The sequence below is a fragment of the Mycteria americana genome, chromosome 9 (genome assembly GCF_035582795.1).
Source record: "Mycteria americana isolate JAX WOST 10 ecotype Jacksonville Zoo and Gardens chromosome 9, USCA_MyAme_1.0, whole genome shotgun sequence".
In the NCBI taxonomy this organism is placed as follows: domain Eukaryota; kingdom Metazoa; phylum Chordata; class Aves; order Ciconiiformes; family Ciconiidae; genus Mycteria; species Mycteria americana.
The window spans coordinates 19,806,320-19,818,330 of record NC_134373.1 but is presented as its reverse complement, the minus strand read 5'-3'; the positions used below and the strand labels follow the sequence as shown (position 1 = coordinate 19,818,330).

Sequence of the window (12,011 nt, the reverse complement as noted above, 5' to 3'; positions counted from 1 at the left end):
ACCGTTCTACACTCGTTTCAACTTTTTTAGCAGTTAGAGTGCTTAGAAACAAAAACAGAAATAAAACTCCATGTTTTCCACATGGCATCAGTTCCTCAAGGCTGGTCAGACAATGAATGATTTCCCCAGGAAAGACTAAAAGCTGGTAATAGCCAAAGATTTTTGTGCTGAAAAAGAGGATCCAGCTTTCTCAAGGCTTCCTGTTTTTAATGCAATTGAGGAGAGAGCGGTTTGAGCTGCCCATTTTCTAGGAAGTAAGCCAGTACTGCTGCCCCAAAGAGAGTAAGTGTGAAATTCTGTCTAGTGTATACTTTCTTCCATAGTTTATTTGACCCAAACTAGCTTGTCTTACTTGTGAAGTGGGGGAGACATATGGCAATAGGAGTCCTAACTGGAGTACACAGGCTTTCCTGGCAGATGTGATGCCATCCAGAGCCTGCGTGCTCAGAAGTTTCCCCCTCCAAACTGGGAACTCCAAGCAAAAAAAGAACCGTTCTTCCCCTTTCATGTAACATCCAGAGGAGAGCAAAACAGAAGGGAAGGGAGAACCATCTCAACCAAAAAAGGATGTATGCGATTGACAATTTATAAAGCACTGTCTCAGACATGATCTAATAAATTCACTCATAGTTGTTTCAGTTTACAAGGTCTACTGTCAAAAAACCACACAGGAACCTTACCAGAAACAAATCAGGTACTATATATTAAGAGCAGCAATACCAGTAGTAACAACAAAAATAACACTTAAGGGAATTAAATGGGAGACCAGGAAAGGGCTAAGAAAATCCAATTAAGAATGCAGACAGGAATAGAAACACAGCCCAATTGAAACACAGCCCAACTGAAAGATCGGTGAGGGCTTGTACCAAAGCCATGCCAACAAATGTATGTTTATTGCTGGAAGGTGGTACGGCCTGTCAGGTAACACTCACCTGCTGTAACATTAGGGTTAGACTTTTTTTGGTGCAAACACTAATGAAGACGACTCTTTTGTTAATTTATTCAATGTTAAAGTTTCTCTGTTTGGCACCTGACAAAATTGATTTGGATTGGTTTTCAGAAATACAGTATAACAGGATCTTTCAGATTTTTTGGCTTTCTGCCTTGCACTCTTCCCTATAGAAATGACATGCCTTAGAGTGACAGGAGCTACTCTGGAGAGTAGCAAGGGAGGCACACCAGACTGTACTAAGAAATCTTGGTAAGAATTTATGCCTTCCCTTCTCTTGAACTCATTTCTTCCTCTTAAAAAGATCACTAGTGATTCAGCATTTAATAAAGTATTTTAAAATATGATCATCCTTCAGTGCATTATTTTACAAGAGCATACATTTGGCTGGAGAGGCTGCTCATTGATATCCACCAACCACCAGCATGACTTTCCAGGGGATGAGCAGTTACAGAGAGAAGGCTGTATTTCCATCTCGGCTCTAGCATGTACATGCTCCTAGATCAGGAAAGTGCACTTGACCTGGGTCTTGTGTTTTCTTTTGGGGAACATCGAGGAGCATGAAATTGTAGTACGAAAGGCACATGATGAGATTAAAAAAATAGAAAAAATACAATAAAATTCTATTTAGAATTTAGATTATTTAAAGAAAGTCGTGTGAATTATAGCTGCTGTCCAAGAAAAAATAAGGGAAAATGATATGCAAGGAAATAAATAATTAGGACTTAATATAGCGTATTTCCTCTTGAAGATTTCAATTTTTTTAAACATATTATAAGCAGCTTAGCAACTATCTGTCATTGACATGCAGCCGTTTCTGAGATGAACAGAGAAGAGCACCAGGAATTGACCCCATACCCTGTTAAGAAACATGAAATCTTTATTAACCAGACTACCACCAGAACAGTACCATGAGTAACTAAAACAGTGGATTACAGGACCAGTTCTCCACCTGGTTGGGAACTGTTAGGAACACAGTTTATTAGCATGTTTTGACCTGGATAATTAGCAATGGTAACTTACTGTTGAAGTCAAGAATTCTTTCTAATGCAGTACTGAATACACTGGATACTCCTGCATATTCCCAAAGACTGTACAAAGTCCTGCTTCCCAGAACAGCAAAGGACAGTATCTTCTCACTGTTTGACACCTCCCCCCCACTCACCCAATACTTAACCAAAGCTCTGTAGATGACTTCTTTGAGCCCCATGTTCTCTGGCCTTGAATGTACCTTTGTTTTGGGTGAAGCCTCTTTGTGTTCCAGCACCCTGGGTTTATAATAGAATTTACTTTCCTTTTAAGATGTTTGTAAACTAAGGGTGACAGTCATGGACACCAGTTCTCATGGAGTTTCACCCAACCCACAGAAATATCAAGTCCCCCCCGCATTAATAAAAAACCCTAACATTTGGACTAGCAATGACCGTAACTATAATAGTGTGACTAATGTATGGGAGAGGCGAGATTTTTGTCTACAGACTACTGAGAGGACAGATTTATACAGTCCATCAGCTCTTGATCACAGCTATCCTCCACGACTGGCAACTCAACTTCAACAGTTTAACTGTAGATCACAGAAAACACCGTTACTGGCATTGCAAAGCCAAACTTTCCAATAGCTACTAAATAAACATAAAACTGAAAGTTGTCCCCAAAATCTTAATTTGATCCTCTTGAGCATTCCCATACCACTCACTACATAATAATGAACTGCTTTCACCCTTGATTTTTGTTCTGTTTTCACTCAAATCATATGTTTCCATCCATTTATGTCCCACCAAAGTTGTCAACCAAGTGTATGGGAGAGACAGTTCCTGCTTTTTGATCTGGGCAACAGCTCAACCAGTGAAAAGCAGCTGGAGCAACCATTACATGAGTTGTCCTGCTGACCTGTGGCTTTCGTCATACTCATTTACCTACGACAATTACACGTACACAGGCTGGCCCCACACAGGAGCTGCAAGAGGCTTAACCCTCTCAATGAGAAGAGACTTCAGGTAATTTAGCTTTTAAGATCTAGCAGTGACCACGTGCAAACATACTTTTCAAAGGCATACCACTGAGCCAATTTGGACAGATTTTCAGGGGATCAAAAATGTATCTTTGGACTTGATGTGAAGGCTACTTTACTGGTAAACTGCAAGTGCTTGTTGCAAAGCCTGAAAGCTGGAGTATTCTGAAGAAAAGCCCTCAAGAATTTACTGTAAGCAAGTACATTTCTCCAGTTTGTTTCTGAAAATACTAAAAGTAACAGTGGTTTTTTTCTAGAAAGAGTCAGAGAGCTAGCATGGAAGTTGTAGCCAAATTGTTAGGGTATGGTGATAACTGAAAGACAACACTGCCTTACAATAGGAAGTGTTAGGTGAGCTTCAAAGCAGCACTATCGATTGAAAATGTAGCACCAACATCTCTCCAAATAACCTCTCTGTAGGATGTTACAAAAAAGTGACTTTTCCAAGAATAGACAGAAATAAGAATACAGAGCATAAGCAGACAGCAAGAATGTTGGCAAATGCATCAGCATGAAATCTGTCCGGAAACCTACAGGTAAAATCTCAGTGCGATTTCCAGAAAGCTGTGCACCTAGTTTTCAACAGCCTGGAAAAATCTAAATATCTTACTAACACAATAATTACAACAATGGGTGGAGAGACTAGTGCTTCTTAAGTAATATCCTTATATTCAATTACAGGAAAAATACTTACCCAATGCTCCTTGGTTATTGACAATGAGCCAAATTTTGTATGAAAATGGGAATTATGCCTACAGACAACATGGCCTTGTAAGTAGTACTGGAAGAAGTACTGTTCTCATACTGCTCATTGCGTACTAGGTAAATGGACGATACAACGCACAAGGCAGGGACCTGTGCTCAACCTCTGTTAAATTTTCTTAGCTGACTCCATCTGAAAATGCATGTCTAACTTTGGTCATCTAAAAATGTAGTTCAGGATTCGGAAAGGTGGTTGTTTTCTGATGTCTGTTCTCTTGCAGTTGTGCGTAGGATGCTCAGGAAGAACTTAAAGTGCTTATCTGTATCTAGATTTTTCTGATCACTTACACTGACTCACATGGTTACTGGAAAATAAACTATAGCTTACAATATACCTATGTTTGATGAGGCAGTTAAGCAACAAGGGAAACCTGAGGAAAATTAATCTGTAGACAGGCAATAGGCCCCTGGATTTCTTCTCTGGAGGGGGGTGTCAAAGGGAGAGTGCTTAGCAGTCCCATGAAAGAATATCCCAAACTTTTGAGGCTTAAGCACCACAAAAAATCTAGCATCTGTGTCCCTGAGAGCAGTCTAACCCAGAGGCCAGGAGAATGCCTAGCCCAGATGCTGTTACGCATAAGCTTGAAGCTTGTTAACACAGAAATGATGAGGGATGCACTGGATGTTTACATTCACTTCGATTACCTTGGAACACTTTTGTAAAACATGTTCCTTCTCAGCAAAGCTATTTATCTGCTCATCTACAATTTCGCAGCAGTACCCCTCATTATCTACGCTGGTTACGAGAGCTTAATTGGTATTTTTGGTATAGTATCTTTTGTAAGACAATGTGTACGTTCAAGCTGGTTTTGCAAAGTCGATGTTTACTGTACCGTACTCACTCACTTCCACTTCATTCTGTGGCTGAGACAAGGGCATGCGTTACTGCTATGTCACAGAGCTGTAGGTGCAATTATAGTCTTCAAAATATTGTATCTGCCAAAAGAAAATGTATGAAGCTAATACAGTCAGCTTGCAGAAAGTCAAACTAAAACTTCAGCAATAATTATATATGTTCAGGTCTGTTGAAATGGACCGCTCTTGTAAGCAAGAGCGGTAAACATCGTGCATGGTGAAATTCACCTCTCTAAAGCAAAAAGTAAAGAAAAAAAGTTCAAATTAGATTGCACTGAATTCATAAAGTTCAGAATAGCCCCATATGATTTCAATACTATGAGATTTTTTTTCTGAAATTGCTTTCAGTGGAGACAAAGCAATGTTGCAGAGACCTCCTAAATGTATAAATTCCATCATCGGTGCTAGGGTATCAATCTATTACTTGGCTCAGCAAGAAGGCAAGTTTGCTGAAGTCAGATGCAAGTACTCAAAGATGAGTTAAGAAGTTAACCAGTCTGACTGGGGGGGAAAAGAAAAAAAGAGAAGTATGCAAAAGTCACGCAAAGAAATTGCTATTTTAACATAGCGGTTTCAAATGCTTTATCTGGAAAATTATTATCAAGTCTTGTCCATTTGCCTCCTATCATGGTTCAAGCTGTATCTACTATATGTAGACACTTACAATATTTTTTTACATTTTCACATACCCACATGACTAACGGCATGTGGTGAAATTATTAAGAACAGGACATAAGAATTACAGCTCTTTCTTGACCTAAGAAAGCCCATTCATTCATTTTGATACTGACAGCTTGTTACTTACATGTTCTCAGTACTCCTACTGCTTAGTCACTGTAAGACTCCTCAAATTCAGCCTGATTCCTCCAAAACAAAAAAATGGAAGAGTTGTCAGCATTGCACACAAGTTAGTAAATGCTGCTTTGTTCAGGAAAACCATGTTAAAGCAAGCTGCACTGATTAAATAAGCTGTTTCTGATGTGTTGTCTGCTGCACCTGTTGCTTATTCAGCAAGCAATTGATTAGGAAAGAAACCCAAACAAAGCCCCCAAACAAACAGACCACAAACCCGATTTTGGCATCACAAATTAAAAGCTTTGGAAATATTTTCGGAACATGACCCAAATCTCTGTAAACTCTCTCTACTGACTAAGTTTCCAGTTGTGATCACATCATATATCACCATTTTTCAAGCCACTATTTATTACTTACATGAACACAGTTTAAATGTTCTCCAACGAATTTATTGATTGCAGTGTATAGTCTCCTTTGGCAGAAATCCAGTAGTTTTTTGTTCATTTATTTCTTCTTCATTTCACCACTGCTATAGCATTTGATCCCTTCTGTTACTTTGTCACAGGAGAGTATTAACGTACCCTCTTCTTCCTGCATTCTTCTGCGTAAAGCTACTGTACCTATATTTTTTTCATACTTCTTCCTCTGTAACCTACAGATTCTTCCCTGACATTGTTTCTTCCTTATACCTTTTCCTGATTACGTTCAGCAATTTGGCATTTCATTTAAATTCACGGCCAATATTGTAATCTCATACAGATTGCCAGACTGATTGTGTTTTCTATTTCTTTGACTCACAATACAAAGGAATTTCTTGCTTCTGTTAAATACTTGAGTAAATATTGGTTTTAAGACGGCAATATTGTCAGAGTGGCTTTCTTACAACTACCTGTTACTTCCACTTGTCATTTTCAATTAAAGAAGGTATTTTGTTTTAATTCTTACCTTCTTCTCCAGCTGCAGTTAAACTTTATTTATTCAAGCCTTTATTTGTTTAGGTCTAATAGCACGCTGCTTTCGGTTGAAGTGAAACAGAGGAGAGTCAGACGTGTTATTCTGTTGCATCATTTTTATGCCAATACTGGAATTTTACTTGCCTAAGAGTTGGGCAACTGCGTGGAGGATCAGGCCGCGCACCTGTGGAGCGAACACGCTGCTGTACCGCCAGCGAACCAGGGTGCAGGGCTCCCACAACGATGAACTTGCGACATCGCCGCGTCGCCCTGTGCTCATAGCCAAACCCATACAATCGGAATTGTTGGTAGTGAAGCGCTGGGACCAGAGCTCATGGCTGGCTCATCGGACGAGCAACGAAACCGCTTCCGATTGACCGGATCCCCAAGTTTTTTGGCGTTGACGCCGCAGGGCAGCGCAAAATGGCGCACGGCGGCCCACAGCGCCACCTAGCGGCCGCGCGGCACCCGCCGCCCCAGCGAGGGGGCGGCCGCCCCAGCCGGGGATCGTGCAGCTGCCGGGGGCGGCCGGGGCCCAAAGCCAGGAGGGAGCGGGAGGCGGGGGAAGGCAAGGCGGCCAGCTCGCGGGGCGGCCCTTCGGGCTCCAGAGCGGCCGGCGGGGCGAGCAAAGGTGCTTTGGAAACGAGCCGCTGCGACTGCGCCAGCGCCCGCAGCCCGGCGCCCGCAGCCGCCGCTTGGCCAGCTGCAGCCGGCCAGCACTGCCCCGGCGCCGGGGACGGGCGCGTTGCCCCCGCTCGCTTCCGCGGGGCTTGGCGGAGCGTGCCGTCGGACTCAAAATTGGCATCTGCTGTGGAAACGAGAGGCTCCCATAAAAATAAATCATTCCCCGTATGAAAATAGGGGGGCTAGTTAGTAAAAGCTAGTTAAAATAATAAAACAAGAGAGCTCTAGAAATAAGCATGTAAAATAAAATTCCCTGGTGATGATTGCAGGGAATGCTCTTGCTGTTAACTGACTGCCTAAACGTGCGCTGCCATGACATACCGAGCCTCTGAGTGCTTAGAATGCAAAGTTTAGATAACTTGCAGGACACAAAGCTTCTCTTGCATCAGGGGCAGAGTGTTTCTCAGCACAGAGACATTCCAAGGCTGGAGGTGCATCATACCTATTCCCACCCGCCTAATTAAAAGCAAACACGAACATACCGGGTTTCTCATCTTATGATGCATGCTTGTGCTTGGACTTATAGTAGAAATGTCTGCAGCTAAAAAATGGATTTACAATTCCCCCTCCACCCCCCCCTCGCTACACAAGTGGCCAGTACGTGTATGAGAGGGAGGAATGAAGGTCCTGGCATGGAGGGTATGCGGTGATTCTCTTAAACCACACAGCAGGATTTTTGTTTTTAAATCAGCAATAATATGGAGCAAACACACCAACCCCACAGCTGATAGGCATTTGGATGAAGGCGCAGCAGCAGTCCAGCAGGCGCGGTTGAGGAGAATAAACTGTATATTTAGAGGAAACGAACTGGATAGCTGTATGTTTTCAAACAAAGGTCCTAGAGTTTCATAAGTAACCCAAGCTACTGGCCAAATAGCAGAAGTGAAAGTTTCTATTTTAAATAGGGACACAAAAAAAAAAAGTCAACAGAAGGATTTGAGCAGTCTGCAGCAAGGGCTGGCGGTTGGGCAGCGCAGAAAGTATTAACGGGCTCTGCGGGCTCTGAATGGACATTATTTACGAGGTACGCTAGTTCCAGTATCAACGTACGTATGATGGAGGCTGGGTTTTAAGCCTAGACTTTCACCCGTAGCCTTTGCCTTGCTCTCTTCACAAGCGCTCTGAGTGCTTCAGCCGCCTTTCGCTCTCACGGCTTCGGAGTGCTCGGCCTTCAGCCGCATGGGCTTCCCTGTGCCCTCTGCTGCTCAACACGGCACTCGAGGGCTCACCGGTAACTCTGAATTTACTAAAATTCCTGCTAGAACAGAGGACAGGGAAGACTCATTTTCACATGCTTCCTTCAAGTCAGGTAGGATGTGAGATAAAGAACTACCTAAACACCCATCTTTGCGTGAACACAAAAGCATTTTCAGAAGGGAATTGCTTATGCGCCTTATCGGGTACGGTGTTCACACCAGCTTGGAGCCAAACAATTGTGCACACAGGTAAATGTAAAACATAGGCAAAGCGGTCCCCTTTGGGAAGGGAATGGTTTTGTACAGGGAGTTGCAGAGTGATAAAGCCCTGCCCCGGCTGCAGGGAGGGCTCAGCGGTTCCTGTTTGGGCGAGAGGAAGGACGAGCGGCAACCAACAGCCCCTCCGTCCTCAGCCCCTCTGCCTGCCTTTGCCCTAGAGGTGCTTAGGCAGAAATGCCTGCTGTATTCTAGCAAAAAATTAAATAACAAGAACAGTCCCATATTCAGAATGAGAAAGGTATTTGTAGGCTAAACCCTAGCATTCTTGAAGAAGTAACTTTTTATTTGAGGAAGAAAAAAATAATGGTAAAAACAGAGAGGAAAAATTACGAAAATTAACAAGTGCCCTATTGTAGTGGAGTAGAAAGTTTGACTATCATATGGACAGCATGCATGAGAGATTTCTATTTTACATTTTGAATGTAGCTTCTGCAGCAGCTGTATCTTAAGCCATAAATAAGTGTTTTAAGATTGAAGTAGTGATTATCTGAACTGATGTTTTTGTTCAGTAGACAGATTGATGTTGGACACAGGTAGCATTGGCAGCAGCCACCCAATTTATTCTCTGTGTTTTAATCAAAGTATTTTTGTGTCAGTCATCCTTTTCTCAGGATTATTTCTGTACCTGGACTGCTGTTGAAATTTTTAGATAGGTTAAGAGCCTGACTGCCAATGCAGGAAATAACGAAAGTGCAGGCTCATAACTGTTTCAAATTATTGTGCCCTAATTCTGTTGAAATGACGATCCTTGGGTATCAAAATTCTAACATATAAATATGTTTCCATTACCTATGAAAGAACAGAATAAACCAGCAGCTTTTTTTTAAATTTAACAGTTGAAAAATCCACTACAGAAGGAATCCATTACGCAGTGTCTCCCAGAGAGTTTTGACCACTGAAACTGGAAGTTTAACACAACTGAGACGTCGTCTTTTCCATCAAGCTGCCACCTTCCAGCCTTTGGGGGCTGTAAGATAAACCAGCAGTTTTGCCTCATTTTGGGGAGTGATAGCAGGGCTGCTTACCATGGGTCTGCCACACAAGAAGAGTGCACTTACATTGCTAGGATGCAAATGACTGGACTAACAAAGCTTATCTTGGGAGATTTCCTAGGCACAAGAAAGGCAATGGGAGGGAGTCATCAGACGAGCATCTTCTGAGACTTATGGCAGCATTAATTCTTAGAGGAATGCTTTCAGGAGTTACAGAAAAGACAAGCTATTATTGATGAAGTCGAGTGCCTCATCCTACAATGTGAAGCAATCATTCTGCTCATGTGAAGCAATCGTTCTGCTCAGAGGTGTCTTTATAAGACCTGTACATTAGTCAGTGGATGTAATCCGTGTGTTCGGAGGCTTTTACTAGCTCACATCAGAAACAGAAATTATTCGTATTGCTTTTTATTCCCAGGGCTGCTGCAATATCTACAGCGTGGAGACAAAGTGCCATCCTGTTTACTTTTACGCTTCACCAAAGTTTTTGATTAGCAGTCTGTATTTGTGTAAACACATGTAGACCGAGCAGCACAGAGACCCCAAAGGCACAACAACCAGCAGAAAAGGTTACTGAGGCCCTCATGTGCTCTGCAAAATTTGTATTGTGATATAATTGAAAGGGGGAGTGGAGCCCAGGCACAGCTCTGTTTGTAGATAGAAGTTAATGTGTATGGGGAGAAACATTTTTGCTTGTGAAAAAAGAATTATTTGATTTTAAAGTTGGCATGCCACTGTATGCACCAGACCCTCACAGCCTGGAAGAGTAAGTATGAACTTTTTAGGAGGATTACAGAGAGTCCTATTCGACAAGTGAAAAGGATGAGCTCTTTTAAAAGTGTAAACCACACAGTTTCATTATGTATAAAATAAAAGGTGTAGGACCTCTAAGAGCGTAACAGAAAATGAAACTTGGAATCAAGCTTAAATCATGTTACATATTTGGGTAATTCTCAGAGAACCCTAAGATAGTAGAAACAGCTGTTAAGAATTGCTCATTATAACTTGCTGTTAGCCAGAGAAAAACAAATCCTAAAGGCTCTTGATCTATTTCTTTAGTTAACCTAAATAATACATTAAATGTTGTACAGAGATATATGGGCCAATATTTAGCCCCCAAATCGATAAGTGGCTAGGGCCAGTTTGCTTCTTTCAATGAGAGATCGAGTCAGACTAGGTGAGAGGGCAGAAGGGAGCAGCCTGTGCGTACAAGGCAGGAAGGTCATTGGAAATTGTTGAACCATGATCAAAGGAGTTGGATATTTTTGTGTGTGCTGCGTGCAACGCGTGAGCCTTCCTGCAATGCAGGGAGCAGTCAGAACTGCTTTACAGTGTAGTCTGTGGGTCTATTTTAAAGCAACAGCATTTTTTGAGTTGATGGAGGCAGGACTATGGTGTGGTTATGACTAGGTCACGGCATGCTCAGTTCAGTTCCCTGAAGTCAAGCAAGTCATTTAATTTCTTGAAAACCAGAAAGAACCATATTTCCTTTGGTAAAACACGAGATAAGACAGTCCTACTAGCTGATCATTAGATTCATACTCCGAGTTCTCGTTCAAGGGTGCTGCCACTAAGATCTGCAAGCAAAGGTCTCTCAGTGGGCTGAGCCAGCTCCTTCACAGCTCACAAACTCCCAGCCTCCGCCCTCTGTCATGGCTCTTCTGTATATACAGCCCAGGCACTGGGACCGGTGCCTTCTAGGCTACATCTGAGCCATGACTGCCTGTGGCCTTCTAAGAAAGTTGAGGTCTCTGTCCCAGTCAGCCTGTAAAATGAAAGTACCAACAAGCAGTCCCCAGAGATGTCCAAGGATCCACCATCTGTGTAAGAGTAAACCTGCTGCTTAAGTCTTTGCAAGATAGGTGAGTTACAGCGTAGAGCTTTTTAGCTCGGGGCTTTAAATGACCTTTCTAATTTCTGAGGAGAAGCTGGAAGTGCAGCAGTCTGAATTTGAGCCTCCTTTGGACTTTAGTCAAAGGGCCTGTGATGAACCTGGTCCAAATTATCTGAAAAGGTTAACATCCAAGATCAAGAACAAAGCGCCAAAGTCAAAAGGAGGGTTTCATTTGTTTGATATTCTCTGGCAGCCTTCTGCCTAGTGAGTGGAGATAAGAGGAACAAAAATCTGTGCTTAACTAGAGTGCTTGTCCGTGTCACCTCCCCATGGCAAGTGCCTAGCTTGCCTTGCCAAGAGCCAATACCCGTAGCTCACACAACAGCCACCTACAAGCACCGGCCACTGACCACAGATTTTCAATCATTCTTTATCCTAAACTCAACTCATTATTTCTCCTTATCTGCAGGCGTCTAATCTTCACCGTATGGAGGCCCAAAGTCCTCTGGGCATTACCGCCCTGCTGCTGTGCAATGGCGGGCAGGCGGGGAGGAGAACAACCTGCCCCAGCTCCCGCCAGGCTCGCTGTTACGCTCCTGCTGAAGCCGACGTGTGTTTCTGTCAAGGAAGCAACCGTGGTTGTTCTCAATGTAACAGCCTGCACCACCAATTAAATAAAAGTAAAATTTATTTGCCATAGG

At 42.7% G+C, this 12,011-nt stretch overlaps 1 protein-coding gene across 3 annotated transcripts in view; it reads right to left on the bottom strand.

Moving 5' to 3' along the window:
* The window catches only part of GPR155 (G protein-coupled receptor 155), a 45,192-nt gene extending 38,588 nt beyond the window's left edge, over window positions 1-6,604 (bottom strand). The window contains exons 1-3 of one of the 3 annotated variants that reach the window (XM_075511826.1): window positions 6,470-6,604; window positions 5,383-5,441; window positions 4,569-4,658 (exon numbers count right to left, since the gene is read on the bottom strand). The gene's annotated coding sequence lies outside the window, so the exon portion shown is untranslated. Of the gene's footprint in view, window positions 1-4,568; window positions 4,659-5,382; window positions 5,442-5,789; window positions 6,230-6,317 lie in introns of those variants that run through there. The other 2 variants (XM_075511827.1, XM_075511828.1) reach the window with 2 other exon arrangements.
* Between the last annotated feature and the right edge of the window lie 5,407 nt (window positions 6,605-12,011).